The 17,872-nt window shown below is 50.6% G+C and overlaps 1 protein-coding gene across 2 annotated transcripts in view; it reads left to right on the top strand.

Annotated features, from left to right (window-relative positions):
- Positions 1 to 877: 877 nt before the first annotated feature.
- Positions 878 to 17,872, top strand: part of LOC141059241 (uncharacterized) — a 464,918-nt gene continuing 447,923 nt past the window's right edge. The window contains exon 1 of one of the 2 annotated variants that reach the window (XM_073555542.1): positions 878 to 1,370. The gene's annotated coding sequence lies outside the window, so the exon portion shown is untranslated. The remainder of the gene's footprint in view (positions 1,371 to 17,872) is intronic. The other variant, XM_073555540.1, reaches the window with a different exon arrangement.

The following is a 17,872-nucleotide window of genomic DNA, read 5'->3' as shown; positions in this document are numbered from 1 at the left end:
TCAATTCTCTTTCCGTCCCTTCTAAAGCTTCCATCACTGCCCTGTATTCTGATCTAGTTTTAGACTTACATCTAGAAATTTCTCGAAACACCTCAAAGATGCCTTCATGGCATCCCACACCACTTGCCTGTCAGCACCACTATCATTAATCTGTCAATATTCGTCTAACTCCCCCTTTATTGCTTCCATATTAATATGTTCCAACCATAGTGGATGGAGCCTCCACCCACTCCCCTGTCTAGACCTTCCCCCCGTCTTTTTAATAAGCAACTCTAGAGGCTTATGGTCAGAGATCACTTTCGGAAGATATTCCACTCCACAAATCGATTGTGTCAACAATTCATTACCTAGCGCCAGGTCAATTCGCGAGAGAGATCCATGAGTAGCAGAATAGCAGGAGTAACACACCACAGCCTCATTTCTCACGCTCCACAGATCTATCATTCCAAGCTCTTTCACATAGTTCCCAAATGATGTCAATTTTCGGTCACCTTTTCCTATTCCCTGTTTATGTCTGTTCCATCCCACATCCATCACATTATTAAAATCACCAATAATTAACAACGGTAATCTCTTTTCTACAACTCTATCATCGCCTACATCTTCCCCGAGTACGGAGGTGGTATGTACATGGCCACTATACATAGCAATCGTACATAAATTTTACAAATTAAAAAAACGTATTGGCCTTCACTGTCGACATGGCTTTCAATTTCCTCAGAGGGTGTGGATGCTCCCCACCAACAACGAGACCCCCCCCAGCGTATGAGGAGTACGTGGAGCGATATGCCTTCCCGACCCATCTTCTCTTCAATATCTCCACATTCTCCTTAATCAAATGTGTCTCTTGAAGGCATATCACATCCGGCCCCCCTTCCTAATATAGTCCATAATCGCCTCTCTTCGCGTTCCATCTGGCAATCCCCTCACATTCCATCAGGGTTACCGGCACCAGCTCCACCGGACTCCGGGGTTATGGACGGAGATATTCGGAGAGAGAAGCCATGATTTGGAGAAGATGAGAGAATGTGTCCCATTATATAAGCCTCTATGGTGATGACCACAGATCGGAGGATGTGGCAATTATGGCTCAGATTCCAAGAGGAAATGGGAGACGGGTTTTCCTTGATGCCCCAGGAGGTTCCGGGAAAACATTCTTCATTAATCTGCTGCTCACAGAAATTCTCCCAATCACTAACATTGCTCCGGCCACTGCCTCGTCTGGGATTGTGGCCGCTCTCTAAGATGGAGCAGAGTCCTGCACACACTGAGGCCGCTGATCATGTGACCCCTGACTCCTCCCCTCCTGTGACCTCATCACAGGTCCTGTGCACAGAGAGCAGCCGTGGAGTGCAGCTCTGTGGGTGGAGGTAGGTGCTGGAGACTCCCAATTACTGAGCCTCTTTTGCGGTTTTTGTTGCCACTTTATAAGAATCATAAGGTTTCTGTTCTGTTTCCTGTAATATATACATACGACCCAACTATGGAAGACAGGAAGGGAGGAAACGGATTGTTCTCATAGTACAGGGCCCCTTTCTTGGCCTCACACAGTGTAATGCCCCCATTATGCTCCTTATGCAGTATATATGATGCCCCCACAGTGTAATTCCCCCATTATGCCCCTTATGCAGTATATATGATGCCCCCCACACAGTGTAATGCCCCCATTATGCCCCTTATGCAGTATATATGATGCCCCCACACAGTGTAATGCCCCCATTATGCCCCTTATGCAGTATATATGATGCCCCCACAGTGTAATGCCCCATTATGCCCCTTATGCAGTATATATGATGCCCCCACACAGTGTAATGCCCCCATTATGCCCCTTATGCAGTATATATGATGCCCCCCACACAGTGTAATGCCCCCATTATGCCCCTTATGCAGTATATATGATGCCCCCCACACAGTGTAATGCCCCCATTATGCTCCTTATGCAGTATATATGATGCCCCCACAGTGTAATTCCCCCATTATGCCCCTTATGCAGTATATATGATGCCCCCCACACAGTGTAATGCCCCCATTATGCCCCTTATGCAGTATATATGATGCCCCCACACAGTGTAATGCCCCCATTATGCCCCTTATGCAGTATATATGATGCCCCCACAGTGTAATGCCCCATTATGCCCCTTATGCAGTATATATGATGCCCCCACACAGTGTAATGCCCCCATTATGCCCCTTATGCAGTATATATGATGCCCCCCACACAGTGTAATGCCCCCATTATGCCCCTTATGCAGTATATATGATGCCCCCCACACAGTGTAATGCCCCCATTATGCTCCTTATGCAGTATATATGATGCCCCCACACAGTGTAATGCCCCATTATGCCCCTTATGCAGTATATATGATGCCCCCCACACAGTGTAATGCCCCCATTATGCCCCTTATGCAGTATATATGATGCCCCCCACACAGTATAATGCCCCCATTATGCCCCTTATGCAGTATATATGATGCCCCCACAGTGTAATGCCCCATTATGCCCCTTATGCAGTATATATGATGCCCCCCACACAGTATAATGCCCCCATTATGCCCCTTATGCAGTTTATATGATGCCCCCCACACAGTGTAATGCCCGTATTATGCCCCTTATGCAGTATATATGATGCCCCCACACAGTGTAATGCCCCCATTATGCCCCTTATGCAGTATATATGATGCCTCCCACACAGTATAATGCCCCCATTATGCCCCTTATGCAGTTTATATGATGCCCCCCACACAGTGTAATGCCCGTATTATGCCCCTTATGCAGTATATATGATGCCCCCACACAGTGTAATGCCCCCATTATGCCCCTTATGCAGTATATATGATGCCCCCACACAGTGTAATGCCCCCATTATGCCCCTTATGCAGTATATATGATGCCCCCACACAGTGTAATGCCTCCATTATGCCCCTTATGCAGTATATATGATGCCCCCCACACAGTGTAATGCCCCCATTATGTCCCTTATGCAGTATATATGATGTCCCCACACAGTATAATGCCCCCATTATGCCCCTTATGCAGTTTATATGATGCCCCCCACACAGTGTAATGCCCGTATTATGCCCCTTATGCAGTATATATGATGCCCCCACACAGTGTAATGCCCCCATTATGCCCCTTATGCAGTATATATGATGCCCCCACACAGTGTAATGCCCCCATTATGCCCCTTATGCAGTATATATGATGCCCCCACACAGTGTAATGCCCCCATTATGCCCCTTATGCAGTATATATGATGCCCCCACACAGTGTAATGCCTCCATTATGCCCCTTATGCAGTATATATGATGCCCCCACACAGTGTAATGCCCCCATTATGCCCCTTATGCAGTATATCTGATGCCCCCCACAGTGTAATGCCCCCATTATGCCCCTGTAAGAAGGTGACCGGATACAACACACAGACAAACCGGAAGTAACCAATATAATTATTTATTTCCCTGATAATGGGAATTGTGATCACTATGGCAACAGTGAATAATGCGAAACAGGGTGATTACGAGGTGAAATATACAATATCAGATATACAATGAATTCTCCGGCTCTCTCACTGTAATAGCAGCCTCTAACCAAATGTTACTTTACCTACTGACCAGGGTGATTTTCCTGATACATATAGTCGACAACACTGTCTCTTCTGTGAACAGGGGCCACAGCGGGGTCTTCACCTCTTCCTGTTAGGCCAGAAGTCCTCCTTACAAAGTCTATCAAGGCTCACTGGGTCGCATTCCCTTCAACCAGCTTTCACCTTGTCTGTTGTACTACCCTTTATGCCATTATTCTCTATGTGGAGTGCGGCTCTGCGGGTGGAGGTCGGTGCTGGAGGCTCCATTATTCTCTATGTGGAGTGCGGCTCTGCGGGTGGAGGTCGGTGCTGGAGACTCCATTATTCTCTTTGTGGAGTGCGGCTCTGCGGGTGGAGGTAGGTGCCGGAGGCTCCATTATTCTCTATGTGGAGTGCGGCTCTGCGGGTGTAGGTCGGTGCTGGAGGTTCCATTATTCTCTATGTGGAGTGCGGCTCTGCGGGTGGAGGTCGGTGCTGGAGGCTCCATTATTCTCTATGTGGAGTGCGGCTCTGCGGGTGGAGGTCAGTGCCGGAGGCTCCATTATTCTCTATGTGGAGTGCGGCTCTGCGGGTGGAGGTCAGTGCCGGAGGCTCCATTATTCTCTATGTGGAGTGCGGCTCTGCGGGTGGAGGTCGGTGCTGGAGGCTCCATTATTCTCTATGTGGAGTGCGGCTCTGCGGGTGGAGGTCGGTGCTGGAGGCTCCATTATTCTCTATGTGGAGTGTGGCTCTGCGGATGGAGGTAGGTGCCGGAGGCTCCATTATTCTCTATGTAGAGTGCGGCTCTGCGGGTGGAGGTCGGTGCCGGAGGCTCCATTATTCTCTATGTAGAGTGCGGGTCTGCGGGTGGAGGTCAGTGCCGGAGGCTCCATTATTCTCTATGTAGAGGGCGGCTCTGCGGGTGGAGGTCGGTGCCGGAGGCTCCATTATTCTCTATGTGGAGTGCGGCTCTGCGGGTGGAGGTCGGTGCTGGAGGCTCCATTATTCTCTATGTGGAGTGCGGCTCTGCGGGTGGAGGTCGGTGCCGGAGGCTCCATTATTCTCTATGTGGAGTGTGGCTCTGCGGGTGGAGGTCGGTGCCGGAGGCTCCATTATTCTCTATGTGGAGTGCGGCTCTGCGGGTGGAGGTCGGTGCCGGAGGCTCCATTATTCTCTATGTGGAGTGCGACTCTGCGGGTGGAGGTCGGTGCCGGAGGCTCCATTATTCTCTATGTGGAGTGCGGCTCTGCGGGTGGAGGTCGGTGCCGGAGGCTCCATTATTCTCTATGTGGAGTGCGGCTCTGTGGGTGGAGGTCGGTGCCGGAGGCTCCATTATTCTCTATGTGGAGTGCGGCTCTGCGGGTGGAGGTCAGTGCCGGAGGCTCCATTATTCTCTATGTAGAGTGCGGCTCTGCGGGTGGAGGTCGGTGCCGGAGGCTCCATTATTCTCTATGTAGAGTGCGGGTCTGCGGGTGGAGGTCAGTGCCGGAGGCTCCATTATTCTCTATGTAGAGGGCGGCTCTGCGGGTGGAGGTCGGTGCCGGAGGCTCCATTATTCTCTATGTGGAGTGCGGCTCTGCGGGTGGAGGTCGGTGCTGGAGGCTCCATTATTCTCTATGTGGAGTGCGGCTCTGCGGGTGGAGGTCGGTGCCGGAGGCTCCATTATTCTCTATGTGGAGTGTGGCTCTGCGGGTGAAGGTCGGTGCTGGAGGCTCCATTCTCTATGTGGAGTGCGGCTCTGTGGGTGGAGGTCGGTGCTGGAGGCTCCATTATTCTCTATGTGGAGTGTGGCTCTGTGGGTGGAGGTCGGTGCTGGAGGCTCCATTATTCTCTATGTGGAGTGCGGCTCTGTGGGTGGAGGTAGGTGCTGGAGGCTCCATTATTCTCTATGTGGAGTGCGGCTCTGCGGGTGGAGGTCGGTGTCGGAGGCTCCATTATTCTCTATGTGGAGTGCGGCTCTGCGGGTGGAGGTCGGTGCCGGAGGCTCCATTATTCTCTATGTGGAGTGTGGCTCTGCGGGTGAAGGTCGGTGCTGGAGGCTCCATTCTCTATGTGGAGTGCGGCTCTGTGGGTGGAGGTCGGTGCTGGAGGCTCCATTATTCTCTATGTGGAGTGTGGCTCTGTGGGTGGAGGTCGGTGCTGGAGGCTCCATTATTCTCTATGTGGAGTGCGGCTCTGTGGGTGGAGGTAGGTGCTGGAGGCTCCATTATTCTCTATGTGGAGTGCGGCTCTGCGGGTGGAGGTCGGTGCTGGAGACTCCATTATTCTCTATGTGGAGTGCGGCTCTGTGGGTGGAGGTAGGTGCTGGAGACTCCCCATTACTGAGCCTCTTTTGCGGTTTTTGTTGCCACTTTATAAGAATCTTAAGGTTTCTGTTCTGTTTCCTGTAATATATACATACGACCCAACTATGGAAGACAGGAAGTGAGGAAACGGATTGTTCTCATAGTACAGGGTCCCTTTCTTGCCCCCACACAGTGTAATGCCCCCATTATGCCCCTGTAAGAAGGTGACCGGATACAACACACAGACAAACCGGAAGTAACCAATATAATTATTTATTTCCCTGATAATGGGAATTGTGATCACTATGGCAACAGTGAATAATGCGAAACAGGGTGATTACGAGGTGAAATATACAATATCAGATATACAATGAATTCTCCGGCTCTCTCACTGTAATAGCCGCCTCTAACCAAATGTTACTTTACCTACTGACCAGGGTGATTTTCCTGATACATATAGTTGACAACACAGTCTCTTCTGTGAACACGGGCCACAGCGGGGTCTTCACCTCTTCCTGTTAGGCCAGAAGTCCTCCTTACAAAGTCTATCAAGGCTCACTGGGCCGCATTCCCTTCAACCAGCTTTCACCTTGTCTGTTGTACTACCCTTTATGCCATTATTCTCTATGTGGAGTGCGGCTCTGCGGGTGGAGGTAGGTGCCGGAGGCTCCATTATTCTCTATGTGGAGTGCGGGTGGAGGTCGGTGCTGGAGGCTCCATTATTCTCTATGTAGAGTGCGGCTCTGCGGGTGGAGGTAGGTGCCGGAGGCTCCATTATTCTCTATGTGGAGTGCGGGTGGAGGTCGGTGCTGGAGGCTCCATTATTCTCTATGTGGAGTGTGGCTCTGCGGGTGGAGGTCGGTGCTGGAGGCTCCATTATTCTCTATGTGGAGTGCGGCTCTGCGGGTGGAGGTCGGTGCTGGAGGCTCCATTATTCTCTATGTGGAGTGCGGCTCTGCGGGTGGAGGTCGGTGCTGGAGGCTCCATTATTCTCTATGTGGAGTGCGGCTCTGCGGGTGGAGGTAGGTGCCGGAGGCTCCATTATTCTCTATGTGGAGTGCGGGTGGAGGTCGGTGCTGGAGGCTCCATTATTCTCTATGTAGAGTGCGGCTCTGCGGGTGGAGGTAGGTGCCGGAGGCTCCATTATTCTCTATGTGGAGTGCGGGTGGAGGTCGGTGCTGGAGGCTCCATTATTCTCTATGTGGAGTGTGGCTCTGCGGGTGGAGGTCGGTGCTGGAGGCTCCATTATTCTCTATGTGGAGTGCGGCTCTGCGTGTGGAGGTCGGTGCTGGAGGCTCCATTATTCTCTATGTGGAGTGCGGCTCTGCGGGTGGAGGTAGGTGCCGGAGGCTCCATTATTATCTATGTGGAGTGCGGCTCTGCGGGTGGAGGTAGGTGCCGGAGGCTCCATTATTCTCTATGTGGAGTGCGGGTGGAGGTCGGTGCTGGAGGCTCCATTATTCTCTATGTGGAGTGCGGCTCTGCGGGTGGAGGTCGGTGCTGGAGGCTCCATTATTCTCTATGTGGAGTGCGGCTCTGCGGGTGGAGTTAGGTGCCGGAGGCTCCATTATTATCTATGTGGAGTGTGGCTCTGCGGGTGGAGGTAGGTGCCGGAGGCTCCATTATTCTCTATGTGGAGTGCGGGTGGAGGTCGGTGCTGGAGGCTCCATTATTCTCTATGTGGAGTGCGGCTCTGTGGGTGGAGGTCGGTGCGGGAGGCTCCATTATTCTCTATGTGGAGTACGGCTCTGCGGGTGGAGGTCGGTGCCGGAGGCTCCATTATTCTCTATGTGGAGTGCGGCTCTGCGGGTGGAGATCGGTGCTGGAGGCTCCATTATTCTCTATGTGGAGTGCGGCTCTGCGGGTGAAGGTCGGTGCCAGAGGCTCCATTATTCTCTATGTGGAGTGCGGGTGGAGGTCGGTGCTGGAGGCTCCATTATTCTCTATGTGAAGTGTGGCTCTGCGGGTGGAGGTAGGTGCCGGAGGCTCCATTATTCTCTATGTGGAGTGCGGGTGGAGGTCGGTGCTGGAGGCTTTATTATTCTCTATGTGGAGTGTGGCTCTGCGGGTGGAGGTCGGTGCTGGAGGCTCCATTATTCTCTATGTGGAGTGCGGGTGGAGGTCGGTGCTGGAGGCGCCATTATTCTCTATGTGGAGTGCGGCTCTGCGGGTGGAGGTCGGTGCTGGAGGCTCCATTATTCTCTATGTGGAGTGCGGCTCTGCCGGTGGAGGTCGGTGCCGGAGGCTCCATTATTCTCTATGTGGAGTGCGGCTCTGCGGGTGGAGGTCGGTGCTGGAGGCGCCATTATTCTCTATGTGGAGTGCGGCTCTGCGGGTGGAGGTCGGTGCTGGAGGCTCCATTATTCTCTATGTGGAGTGCGGCTCTGCGGGAGGAGGTCGGTGCCGGGGGCTCCATTATTCTTTATGTGGAGTGCGGGTGGAGGTCGGTGCTGGAGGCGCCATTATTCTCTATGTGGAGTGCGGCTCTGCGGGTGGAGGTCGGTGCTGGAGGCTCCATTATTCTCTATGTGGAGTGCGGGTGGAGGTCGGTGCTGGAGGCTCCATTATTCTCTATGTGGAGTGCGGCTCTGCGGGTGGAGGTCGGTGCTGGAGGCTCCATTATTCTCTATGTGGAGTGCGGCTCTGCGGGTGGAGGTCGGTGCCGGAGGCTCCATTATTCTCTATGTGGAGTGCGGCTCTGCGGGTGGAGGTCCGTGCCGGAGGCTCCATTGTTCTCTATGTGGAGTGCGGCTCTGCGGGTGGAGGTCGGTGCTGGAGGTTCCATTATTCTCTGTGTGGAGTGCGGCTCTGCGGTTGGAGGTCGGTGCCGGAGGCTCCATTATTCTCTATGTGGAGTGCGGCTCTGCGGGTGGCGGTCGGTGCTGGAGGCTCCATTATTCTCTATGTGGAGTGCGGCTCTGCGGGTGGAGGTCGGTGCCGGCGGCTCCATTATTCTCTATGTGGAGTGCGGGTGGAGGTCGGTGCTGGAGGCTCCATTATTCTCTATGTGGAGTGCGTCTCTGCGGGTGGAGGTTGGGGCTGGAGGCTCCATTATTCTCTATGTGGAGTGCGGCTCTGCGGGTGGAGGTCGGTGCCGGAGGCTCCATTATTCTCTGTGTGGAGTGCGGCTGGAGGTCGGTGCTGGAGGCTCCAATATTCTCTATGTGGAGTGCGGGTGGAGGTCGGTGCGGGAGGCTCCATTATTATCTATGTGGAGTGCGGCTCTGCGGGAGGAGGTCGGTGCTGGAGGCTCCATTATTCTCTATGTGGAGTGCGGCTCTGCGGGTGGAGGTCGGTGCTGGAGGCTCCATTATTCTCTATGTGGACTGCGGGTGCAGGTCGGTGCTGGAGGCTCCATTATTATCTATGTGGAGTGCGGCTCTGCGGGTGGAGGTCGGTGCTGGAGGCTCCATTATTCTCTATGTGGAGTGCGGCTCTGCGGGTGGAGGTCGGTGCTGGAGGCTCCATTATTCTCTATGTGGAGTGCAGCTCTGCGGGTGGAGGTCGGTGCTGGAGGCTCCATTATTCTCTATGTGGAGTGCGGCTCTGCGGGTGGAGGTCGGTGCTGGAGGCTCCATTATTCTCTATGTGGAGTGCGGCTCTGCGGGTGGAGGTCGGTGCTGGAGGCTCCATTATTCTCTATGTGGAGTGCGGCTCTGCGGGTGAAGGTCGGTGCCGGAGGCTCCATTATTCTCTATGTGGAGTGCGGGTGGAGGTCAGTGCTGGAGGCTCCATTATTCTCTATGTGGAGTGCAGGTGGAGGTCGGTGCTGGAGGCTCCATTATTCTCTATGTGGAGTGCGGCTCTGCGGGTGGAGGTAGGTGCTGGAGGCTCCATTATTCTCTTTGTGGAGTGCGGGTGGAGGTCGGTGCGGGAGGCTCCATTATTCTCTATGTGGAGTGCGGCTCTGCGGGTGGAGATCGGTGCCGGAGGCTCCATTATTCTCTATGTGGAGTGCGGCTCTGCGGGTGGAGGTCGGTGCTGGAGGCTCCATTATTCTCTATGTGGAGTGTGGCTCTGTGGGTGGAGGTCGGTGCTGGAGGCTCTATTATTCTCTATGTGGAGTGCGGCTCTGCGGATGGAGGTAGGTGCCGGAGGCTCCATTATTCTCTATGTGGAGTGCGGGTGGAGGTCGGTGCTGGAGGCTCCATTATTCTCTATGTGGAGTGCGGCTCTGCGGGTGGAGGTCGGGGCTGGAGGCTCCATTATTCTCTATGTGGAGTGCGGCTCTGCGGGTGGAGGTCGGTGCTGGAGGCTCCATTATTCTCTATGTGGAGTGCGGCTCTGCGGGTGGAGGTCCGTGCCGGAGGCTCCATTGTTCTCTATGTGGAGTGCGCGCTGCGGGTGGAGGTCGGTGCTGGAGGCTCCATTATTCTCTGTGTGGAGTGCGGCTCTGCGGGTGGAGGTCGGTGCCGGAGGCTCCATTATTCTCTATGTGGAGTGCGGCTCTGCAGGTGGAGGTCGGTGCTGGAGGCTCCATTATTCTCTATGTGGAGTGCGGCTCTGCGGGTGGAGGTAGGTGCCGGAGGCTCCATTATTCTCTATGTGGAGTGCGGGTGGAGGTCGGTGCTGGAGGCTCCATTATTCTCTATGTGGAGTGCGTCTCTGCGGGTGGAGGTTGGGGCTGGAGGCTCCATTATTCTCTATGTGGAGTGCGGCTCTGCGGGTGGAGGTAGGTGCCGGAGGCTCCATTATTCTCTATGTGGAGTGCGGGTGGAGGTCGGTGCTGGAGGCTCCATTATTCTCTATGTGGAGTTTGGCTCTGCGGGTGGAGGTCTGTGCTGGAGGCTCCATTATTCTCTATGTGGAGTGCGGCTCTGCGGGTGGAGGTCGGTGCCGGAGGCTCCATTATTCTCTGTGTGGAGTGCGGGTGGAGGTCGGTGCTGGAGGCTCCATTATTCTCTATGTGGAGTGCGGGTGGAGGTCGGTGCTGGAGGCTCCATTATTCTCTATGTGGAGTATGGCTCTGCGGGTGGAGGTCGGTGCTGGAGGCTCCATTATTCTCTGTGTGGAGTGCGGGTGGAGGTTGGTGCTGGAGGCTCCATTATTCTCTATGTGGAGTGCGGCTCTGCGGGTGGAGGTCGGTGCCGGAGGCTCCATTATTCTCTGTGTGGAGTGCGGGTGGTGGTCGGTGCTGGACGCTCCATTCTCTATGTGGAGTATGGCTCTGCGGGTGGAGGTAGGTGCTGGAGGCTCCATTATTCTCTTTGTGGAGTGCGGGTGGAGGTCGGTGCTGGAGGCTCCATTATTCTCTATGTGGAGTGCGGCTCTGCGGGTGGAGGTCGGTGCTGGAGGCTCCATTATTCTCTATGTGGAGTGCGGCTCTGCGGGTGGAGGTAGGTGCCGGAGGCTCCATTATTCTCTATGTGGAGTGCGGGTGGAGGTCGGTGCTGGAGGCTCCATTATTCTCTATGTGGAGTTTGGCTCTGCGGGTGGAGGTCTGTGCTGGAGGCTCCATTATTCTCTATGTGGAGTGCGGCTCTGCGGGTGGAGGTCGGCGCCGGAGGCTCCATTATTCTCTGTGTGGAGTGCGGGTGGAGGTCGGTGCTGGAGGCTCCATTATTCTCTGTGTGGAGTGCGGGTGGAGGTCGGTGCTGGAGGCTCCATTATTCTCTATGTGGAGTATGGCTCTGCGGGTGGAGGTCGGTGCTGGAGGCTCCATTATTCTCTGTGTGGAGTGCGGGTGGAGGTTGGTGCTGGAGGCTCCATTATTCTCTATGTGGAGTGCGGCTCTGCGGGTGGAGGTCGGTGCCGGAGGCTCCATTATTCTCTGTGTGGAGTGCGGGTGGTGGTCGGTGCCGGAGGCTCCATTATTCTCTATGTGGAGTGCGGGTGGAGGTCGGTGCTGGAGGGTCCATTATTCTCTATGTGGAGTATGGCTCTGCGGGTGGAGGTCGGTGCTGGAGGCTCCATTATTCTCTATGTGGAGTGCGGCTCTGCGGGTGGAGGTCGGTGCTGGAGGCTCCATTATTCTCTATGTGGAGTGCGGGTGGAGGTCGGTGCTGGAGATTCCCCATTACTGGGTTTGGGGGACATTAACCCCTTCAGCACTGAGGCTCCTTTGGGGTGTTGGTGTGGTGTGGACAGAATTCGGCTTCGCTGGTTCCCAGCTCCACATTAGATCCATTCAGACAACTGCAGGATGAGAGGACAGAAGCACAAAGAAGTTCTCACACAATGATAATAATAAATGTTATTTCTATAGCGCCGACATATTCCGCAGCACTTTACATTTCAGAGGGGATTTGTACAGACAATAGACATTACAGCATAACAATAATCACATAGATCATAACAGATACCAAGAGGAATGAGGGCCCTGCTCGCAAGCTTGCAATCTATGAGGAAAAAGGTAGACACGAAAGGCGTGTGGTAAAAATTGCCTTGATTGTTTGGACCAGCCATAATGTTAAGTGTGTGACAGTACAGACACAGAGGGCTAATAGATGCATAAAGCATGTTGGAAGATGATGCGGGGAACCTGGTTATGGTAAAACTTTTGACTGTGCCACACAGGGATAGATTAGGTTAATGTGTTGAGGCGGTAGGCCAGTCTGAATAAATGCGTTTTCAGGGCACGCTTAAAATTTTGGGGATTGGGGACTAATCGTATTGACCTGGGAAGTGCATTCCAAAGAATTGTCGCAGCACATGTATAGTCTTGGAGACGGGAGTGGGAGGTTCTGATTATTGAGGATGCTAACCTCAGGTCATCAGCAGAACGGAGGGCGCGGGTAGGGTGGTATACTGAAACAAGGGAGGAGATGTAGGATGGTGCTGAGCCATGGAGAGCTTCGTGGGTGATGGTAATAAGTTTGTACTGGATTCTGGAGTGGATGGGTAGCCAGTGTAATGACTGGCACAAAGTAGAGGCATCGGTGTAACAATTGGCGAGGAATATGATCCTGGCTGCAGCATTCAAGACAGATTGGAGGGGGGAGAGTTTGGTAAGAGGGAGACCGATTAGAAGAGAGTTACAATAGTCAAGATGAGAATGAATAAGGGAAACAGTCAGAGTTTTTGCAGAGTCAAAAGTAAGAAAAGGTCGAATTCTAGAAAAGCTTTTGAGGTGCAGATAACAAGAGCGAGCCAGTGATCGTATGTGGGGGACAAAGGAAAGCTCGGAGTCAAGCATGACCCCAAGACAGCGGGCATGTTGCTGGGGAGTAATAGTGGAAATAGCAATGTCGGGTATAGGTACATTAGTAGAGGAAGGAAACACCAGGAGTTCAGTCTTTGACAGGTTCAGTTTCAGATATAGTGAGGACATGATATTAGACACAGCGTTTAGACAATCGCTGGTGTTTTTTAGAAAGGCTGGCGTGATGTCAGGAGAAGAAGCGTATAATTGGGTGTCATCAGCATAGAGATGGTACTGGAAACCAAATCTACTGATTGACCAATAGGGGCAGTGTACAAAGAGAAGAGGAGAGGGCCTTATTTCTCTCCTAGCTCTGCTCCAGCACAATAATGTAGATACTAGTGATGAGTGAGCCGCTCTCCACTACTCGATCAGGCATCGGGAGCTCGGACAAGCTTGTTACTCGATTATCGCAGGTGATGGAGCTCCATGCTCGAGTTCCCAGCCAATAAACATGCGGGGATTGCCCGCCATACATGGTAATGCTGTGGCCATGTTGGTTACTGACATTACTGTGACTGTCCGGCCGCATCACGTTATCGGATGTATAGAAGACCCAGTGACGCGATGCTCGGCACACCGTCCTCAGGAGGCAGCTCAGGGAGAGTTGTTATAGGAGGGAGCTTAGATTATTGTCCGCCCCCTAAGTATTATAAAGTTGTAGCCTTTAGTGTTTTTGATGTGGCCCTATAGGGAGTATTTAACCCCTTCACCCAAAGCCGGTTTTCACCTTCCTGACCAGGCCAATTTTTTCATTTCTGACCACTGTCACTTTATAAAGTAATAACTCTGGACGCTTCAATGGATCAAGTGATTCTGTGACTGTTTTTTCATGACATATTGGACTTCATGATAACGGTAAGACTTATTTGATATGACTTTCATTTATTTGTGAAAAAATCAGAACATTTTGAAAATTTTAGCAATTTTCAAAATGTTATTTTGATGCCCTTAAATCAGAAAGTCATGTCACACAAAGTAGTTAATAAATAACATTTCCCACATGTCTACTTCACATCAGCACAATTTTTGAAACATATTTTTTTTTTTGTTAGGAAGTTACAGGTGCTTCTCACAAAATTAGAATATCATCAAAAAGTTAATTTTTTTTCAGTTCTTCAATACAAAAAGTGAAACTCATATACAGTTGTGGCCAAAAGTATTGACACCCCTGCAATTCTGTCAGATAATACTCAGTTTCTTCCTGAAAATGATTGCAATCACAAATTCTTTGGTATTATTATCCTCATTTAATTTGTCTTAAATGAAAAAACACAAAAGAGAATGAAGCAAAAAGCAAAACATTGATCATTTCACGCAAAACTCCAAAAATGGGCCAGACAAAAGTATTGGCACCCTCAGCCTAATACTTGGTTGCACAACCTTTAGCCAAAATAACTGCGACCAACTGCTTCTGGTAACCATCAATGAGTTTCTTACAATGCTTTGCTGGAATTTTAGACCATTCTTCTTTGGCAAACTGCTCCAGGTCCCTGATATTAGAAGGGTGCCTTCTCCAAACTGCCATTTTTAGATCTCTCCACAGGTGTTCTATGGGATTCAGGTCTGGGCTCATTGCTGGCCACCTTAGAAGTCTCCAGTGCTTTCTCTCAAACCATTTTCTAGTGCTTTTTGAAGTGTGTTTTGGGTCATTGTCCTGCTGGAAGACCCATGACCTCTGAGGGAGACACAGCTTTCTCACACTGGGCCCTACATTATGCTGCAAAATTTGTTGGTAGTCTTCAGACTTCATAATGCCATGCACACGGTCAATCAGTCCAGTGCCAGAGGCAGCAAAGCAACCCCAAAACATCAGGGAACCTCCGCCATGTTTGACTGTAGGGACCGTGTTTTTTCTTTGAATGCCTCTTTTTTTCTCCTGTAAACTCTATGTAGATGCCTTTGCCCAAAAAGCTCTACTTTTGTATCATCTGACCATAGAACATTCTTCCAAAACGTTTTAGGTTTTTTCAGGTAAATTTTGTCAAACTCCAACCTGGCTTTATTATGTCTCGGGGTAAGAAGTGGGGTCTTCCTGGGTCTCCTACCATACAGTCCCTTTTCATTCAGATGCCGACGGATAGTACGGGTTGACACTGTTGTACCCTCGGACTGCAGGGCAGCTTGAACTTGATTGGATGTTAGTCAAGGTTCTTTATCCAACATCCGCACAATCTTGCGTTAAAATCTCTTGTCAATTTTTCTTTTCCGTCCACATCTAGGAAGGTTAGCCACAGTGCCATGGGCTTTAAACTTCTTGATGACACTGCGCACGGTAGACACAGGAACATTCTGGTCTTTGGAGATGGACTTGTAGCCTTGAGATTGCTCATGCTTCCTCACAATTTGGTTTCTCAAGTCCTCAGACAGTTCTTTGGTCTTCTTTCTTTTCTCCATGCTCAATGTGGTACACACAAGGACACAGTACAGAGGTTGAGTCAACTTTAATCCATGTCAACTGGCTGCAAGTGTGATTTAGTTATTGCCAACGCCTGTTAGGTGCCACAGGTAAGTTACGGGTGCTGTTAATTACACAAATTAGAGAAGCGTCACATGATTTTTCGAACAGTGCCAATACTTTTGACCACCCTCTTTTTTTATGTTTGGTGTGGAATTATATCCAATTTGGCTTTAGGACAATTCTTTTAGTGTTTTTTCATTTAAGACAAATTAAATGAAGATAATAACAAAGAATTTGTGTTTGCAATCATTTTCAGGAAGAAACTGAGTATTATCTGACTGAATTGCAGGGGTGTCAATACTTTTGGCCACAACTGTATTCTATAGAGTCATAACACACAGAGTGATCTATTTCAAGTGTTTATTTCTGGTAATGTTGATGATTACGGCTTACAGCCAATGAAAACCCAAAAGTCATTATCTCACTAAATTAGAATACCTTATAACACCAGCTTGAAAAAATGATTTTAAACTCCAAAATGTTGACCTACTGAAATGTATATTCAGTAAATGCACGCAATACTTGGTTGGGGCCAAAACCATCGTTGATTGTGGGTACTTCACACTAGACCTTGGAAATCAAGGTCCCAGAGTCTGGAGGAGAGGCCACAATCCAAGCTGCTGGAGGTATAGTGTGAAGTTTCCCCAATCAGTGATGGTTTGGGGAGCCATGTCATCTGCTGGTGTAGGTCCACTGTGTTTTATCAAGACCAAGGTCATCACAGCCGTCTACCAGGAAATTTTAGAGCACTTCATGCTTCCCTCTGCTGACAAGCTTTTTGGAGATGGAAATGTCATTCTCCAACAGGACTTGGCACCTGACCACACTGCCAAAAGTACCAATACCTGGTTTACAAACAACAGTATGACTGTGCTTGATTGGCCAGCAAACTCGCCTGACCTTAACCCCATAGAGAATCTATGGGGTATTGTCAAGAGGAGGATGAGAGACACCAAACCCAACAATGCAGGTGAGCTGAAGGCTGCGATCAAAGCAACCTGGGATTCCATAACACCTCGGCAGTGCCACAGGCTGATCGCCTCCATGCCACGCCGCATTGATGCAGTAATTGATGCAAAAGGAGCCTCGACCAAATATTGAGTGCATTTACTGAACATACATTTCAGTAGGCCAACATTTCGGATTTTACAATCATTTTTCATGCTGGTGTTATAAAGTATTCTAATTTACTGAGATAAAGACTTTTGATTTTCATTGGCTGTAAGCCATAACCATCAACATTAACAGAAATGAACACGTGAAATAGATCACTCTGTTTGTAATGACTCTATATAATATGAGGTTCACTCTTTGTATGAAAGAACTGAAATAAATTTACTTTTTGACGATATTCTAATTTTGTGAGATGCACCTGTATAAGGGTTAAAGGGAATCTGTCACCCCATTTTAGCCCTATCAGCTGTGGCTACCGCCATCAGGGGCTTATCTACAGCCTTCTGTAATGCTGTAGATAAGCCCCCACCCCCGATGTATCCTGAAAGATAAGAAAAACAAGTTAGATTATACTCACCAGGGGGCGGGGGCGATGGGTGTCGCAGTCCGGTCCGGCACCTCCCATCTTCATATGATGCCATCCTCCTTCTGCCACGGCTCCTGCACAGGTGTACTCCTCTGCCCTGTTGAGGGCAGAGTAAAGTACTGCAGTGCGCAGGTGCCGGGAAAGGTCAGAGAGGTACTATATAGTATTGTCACATGACTACACGATGCCAAATGTCAGAACCAATACACTGTGGTAGATTGACTCACTCGGCTGCACACGGAGGTAGTCACTGGAACAAGTACAGCATAAGCCAAGGTCTTAAGCACAAAAATAAATATGTCCCTTGGGGTAAAACAGCAGAACAAAACGGTAGCACTTCGTGCAGTCCTTGCACTAGTTGGGGGGTCAGCCCACTCAGGGTTAACAATGTCCTTGCACAAACACTCTCCTGGAGTCTTCCTGTCCAGGCCTTCAGGACTAACCCAGGAGCTCAGCTATTTAAAGCCAGACCATGTGACTCTCCATCATGTGACTGATCGCATGATCCTGACATCACACAGGTCCTGTATGGAAACTGCAGGGGAGATACGTGGACATTCTCCCTCCCGCTCTATGAATGTCCACTAAAACCAGCCCATAATATAACTTACAATAAACCGTCCCAACACGCTGTGTGCTGGAGGAAACTATTCTGGTTTTACATCACTGAGGCCATCATGCGCAGTGACACGTATCTCCCCTCCATCACTTCACCAGTGACTCTGTCACAGCACATATGTGACATAAAGATAATAAAATGACACAAAAAAGCAACAAGGAAAAAGGAAAAGAAACAACCAACCACGGCATGTCCATAGAGTGACAGGATTATTACTTATTAATACTAGGAATATATCGCAGCCAATTCCTACAAGAAGAATCC

This window comes from Dendrobates tinctorius, unplaced genomic scaffold (assembly GCF_039654945.1).
Source record: "Dendrobates tinctorius isolate UK_male_01 unplaced genomic scaffold, ASM3965494v1 ptg000226l, whole genome shotgun sequence".
Classification (NCBI taxonomy): domain Eukaryota; kingdom Metazoa; phylum Chordata; class Amphibia; order Anura; family Dendrobatidae; genus Dendrobates; species Dendrobates tinctorius.
Note: the sequence above shows the minus strand (reverse complement) of the source record. Positions and strands in the feature narration are given on the sequence as shown.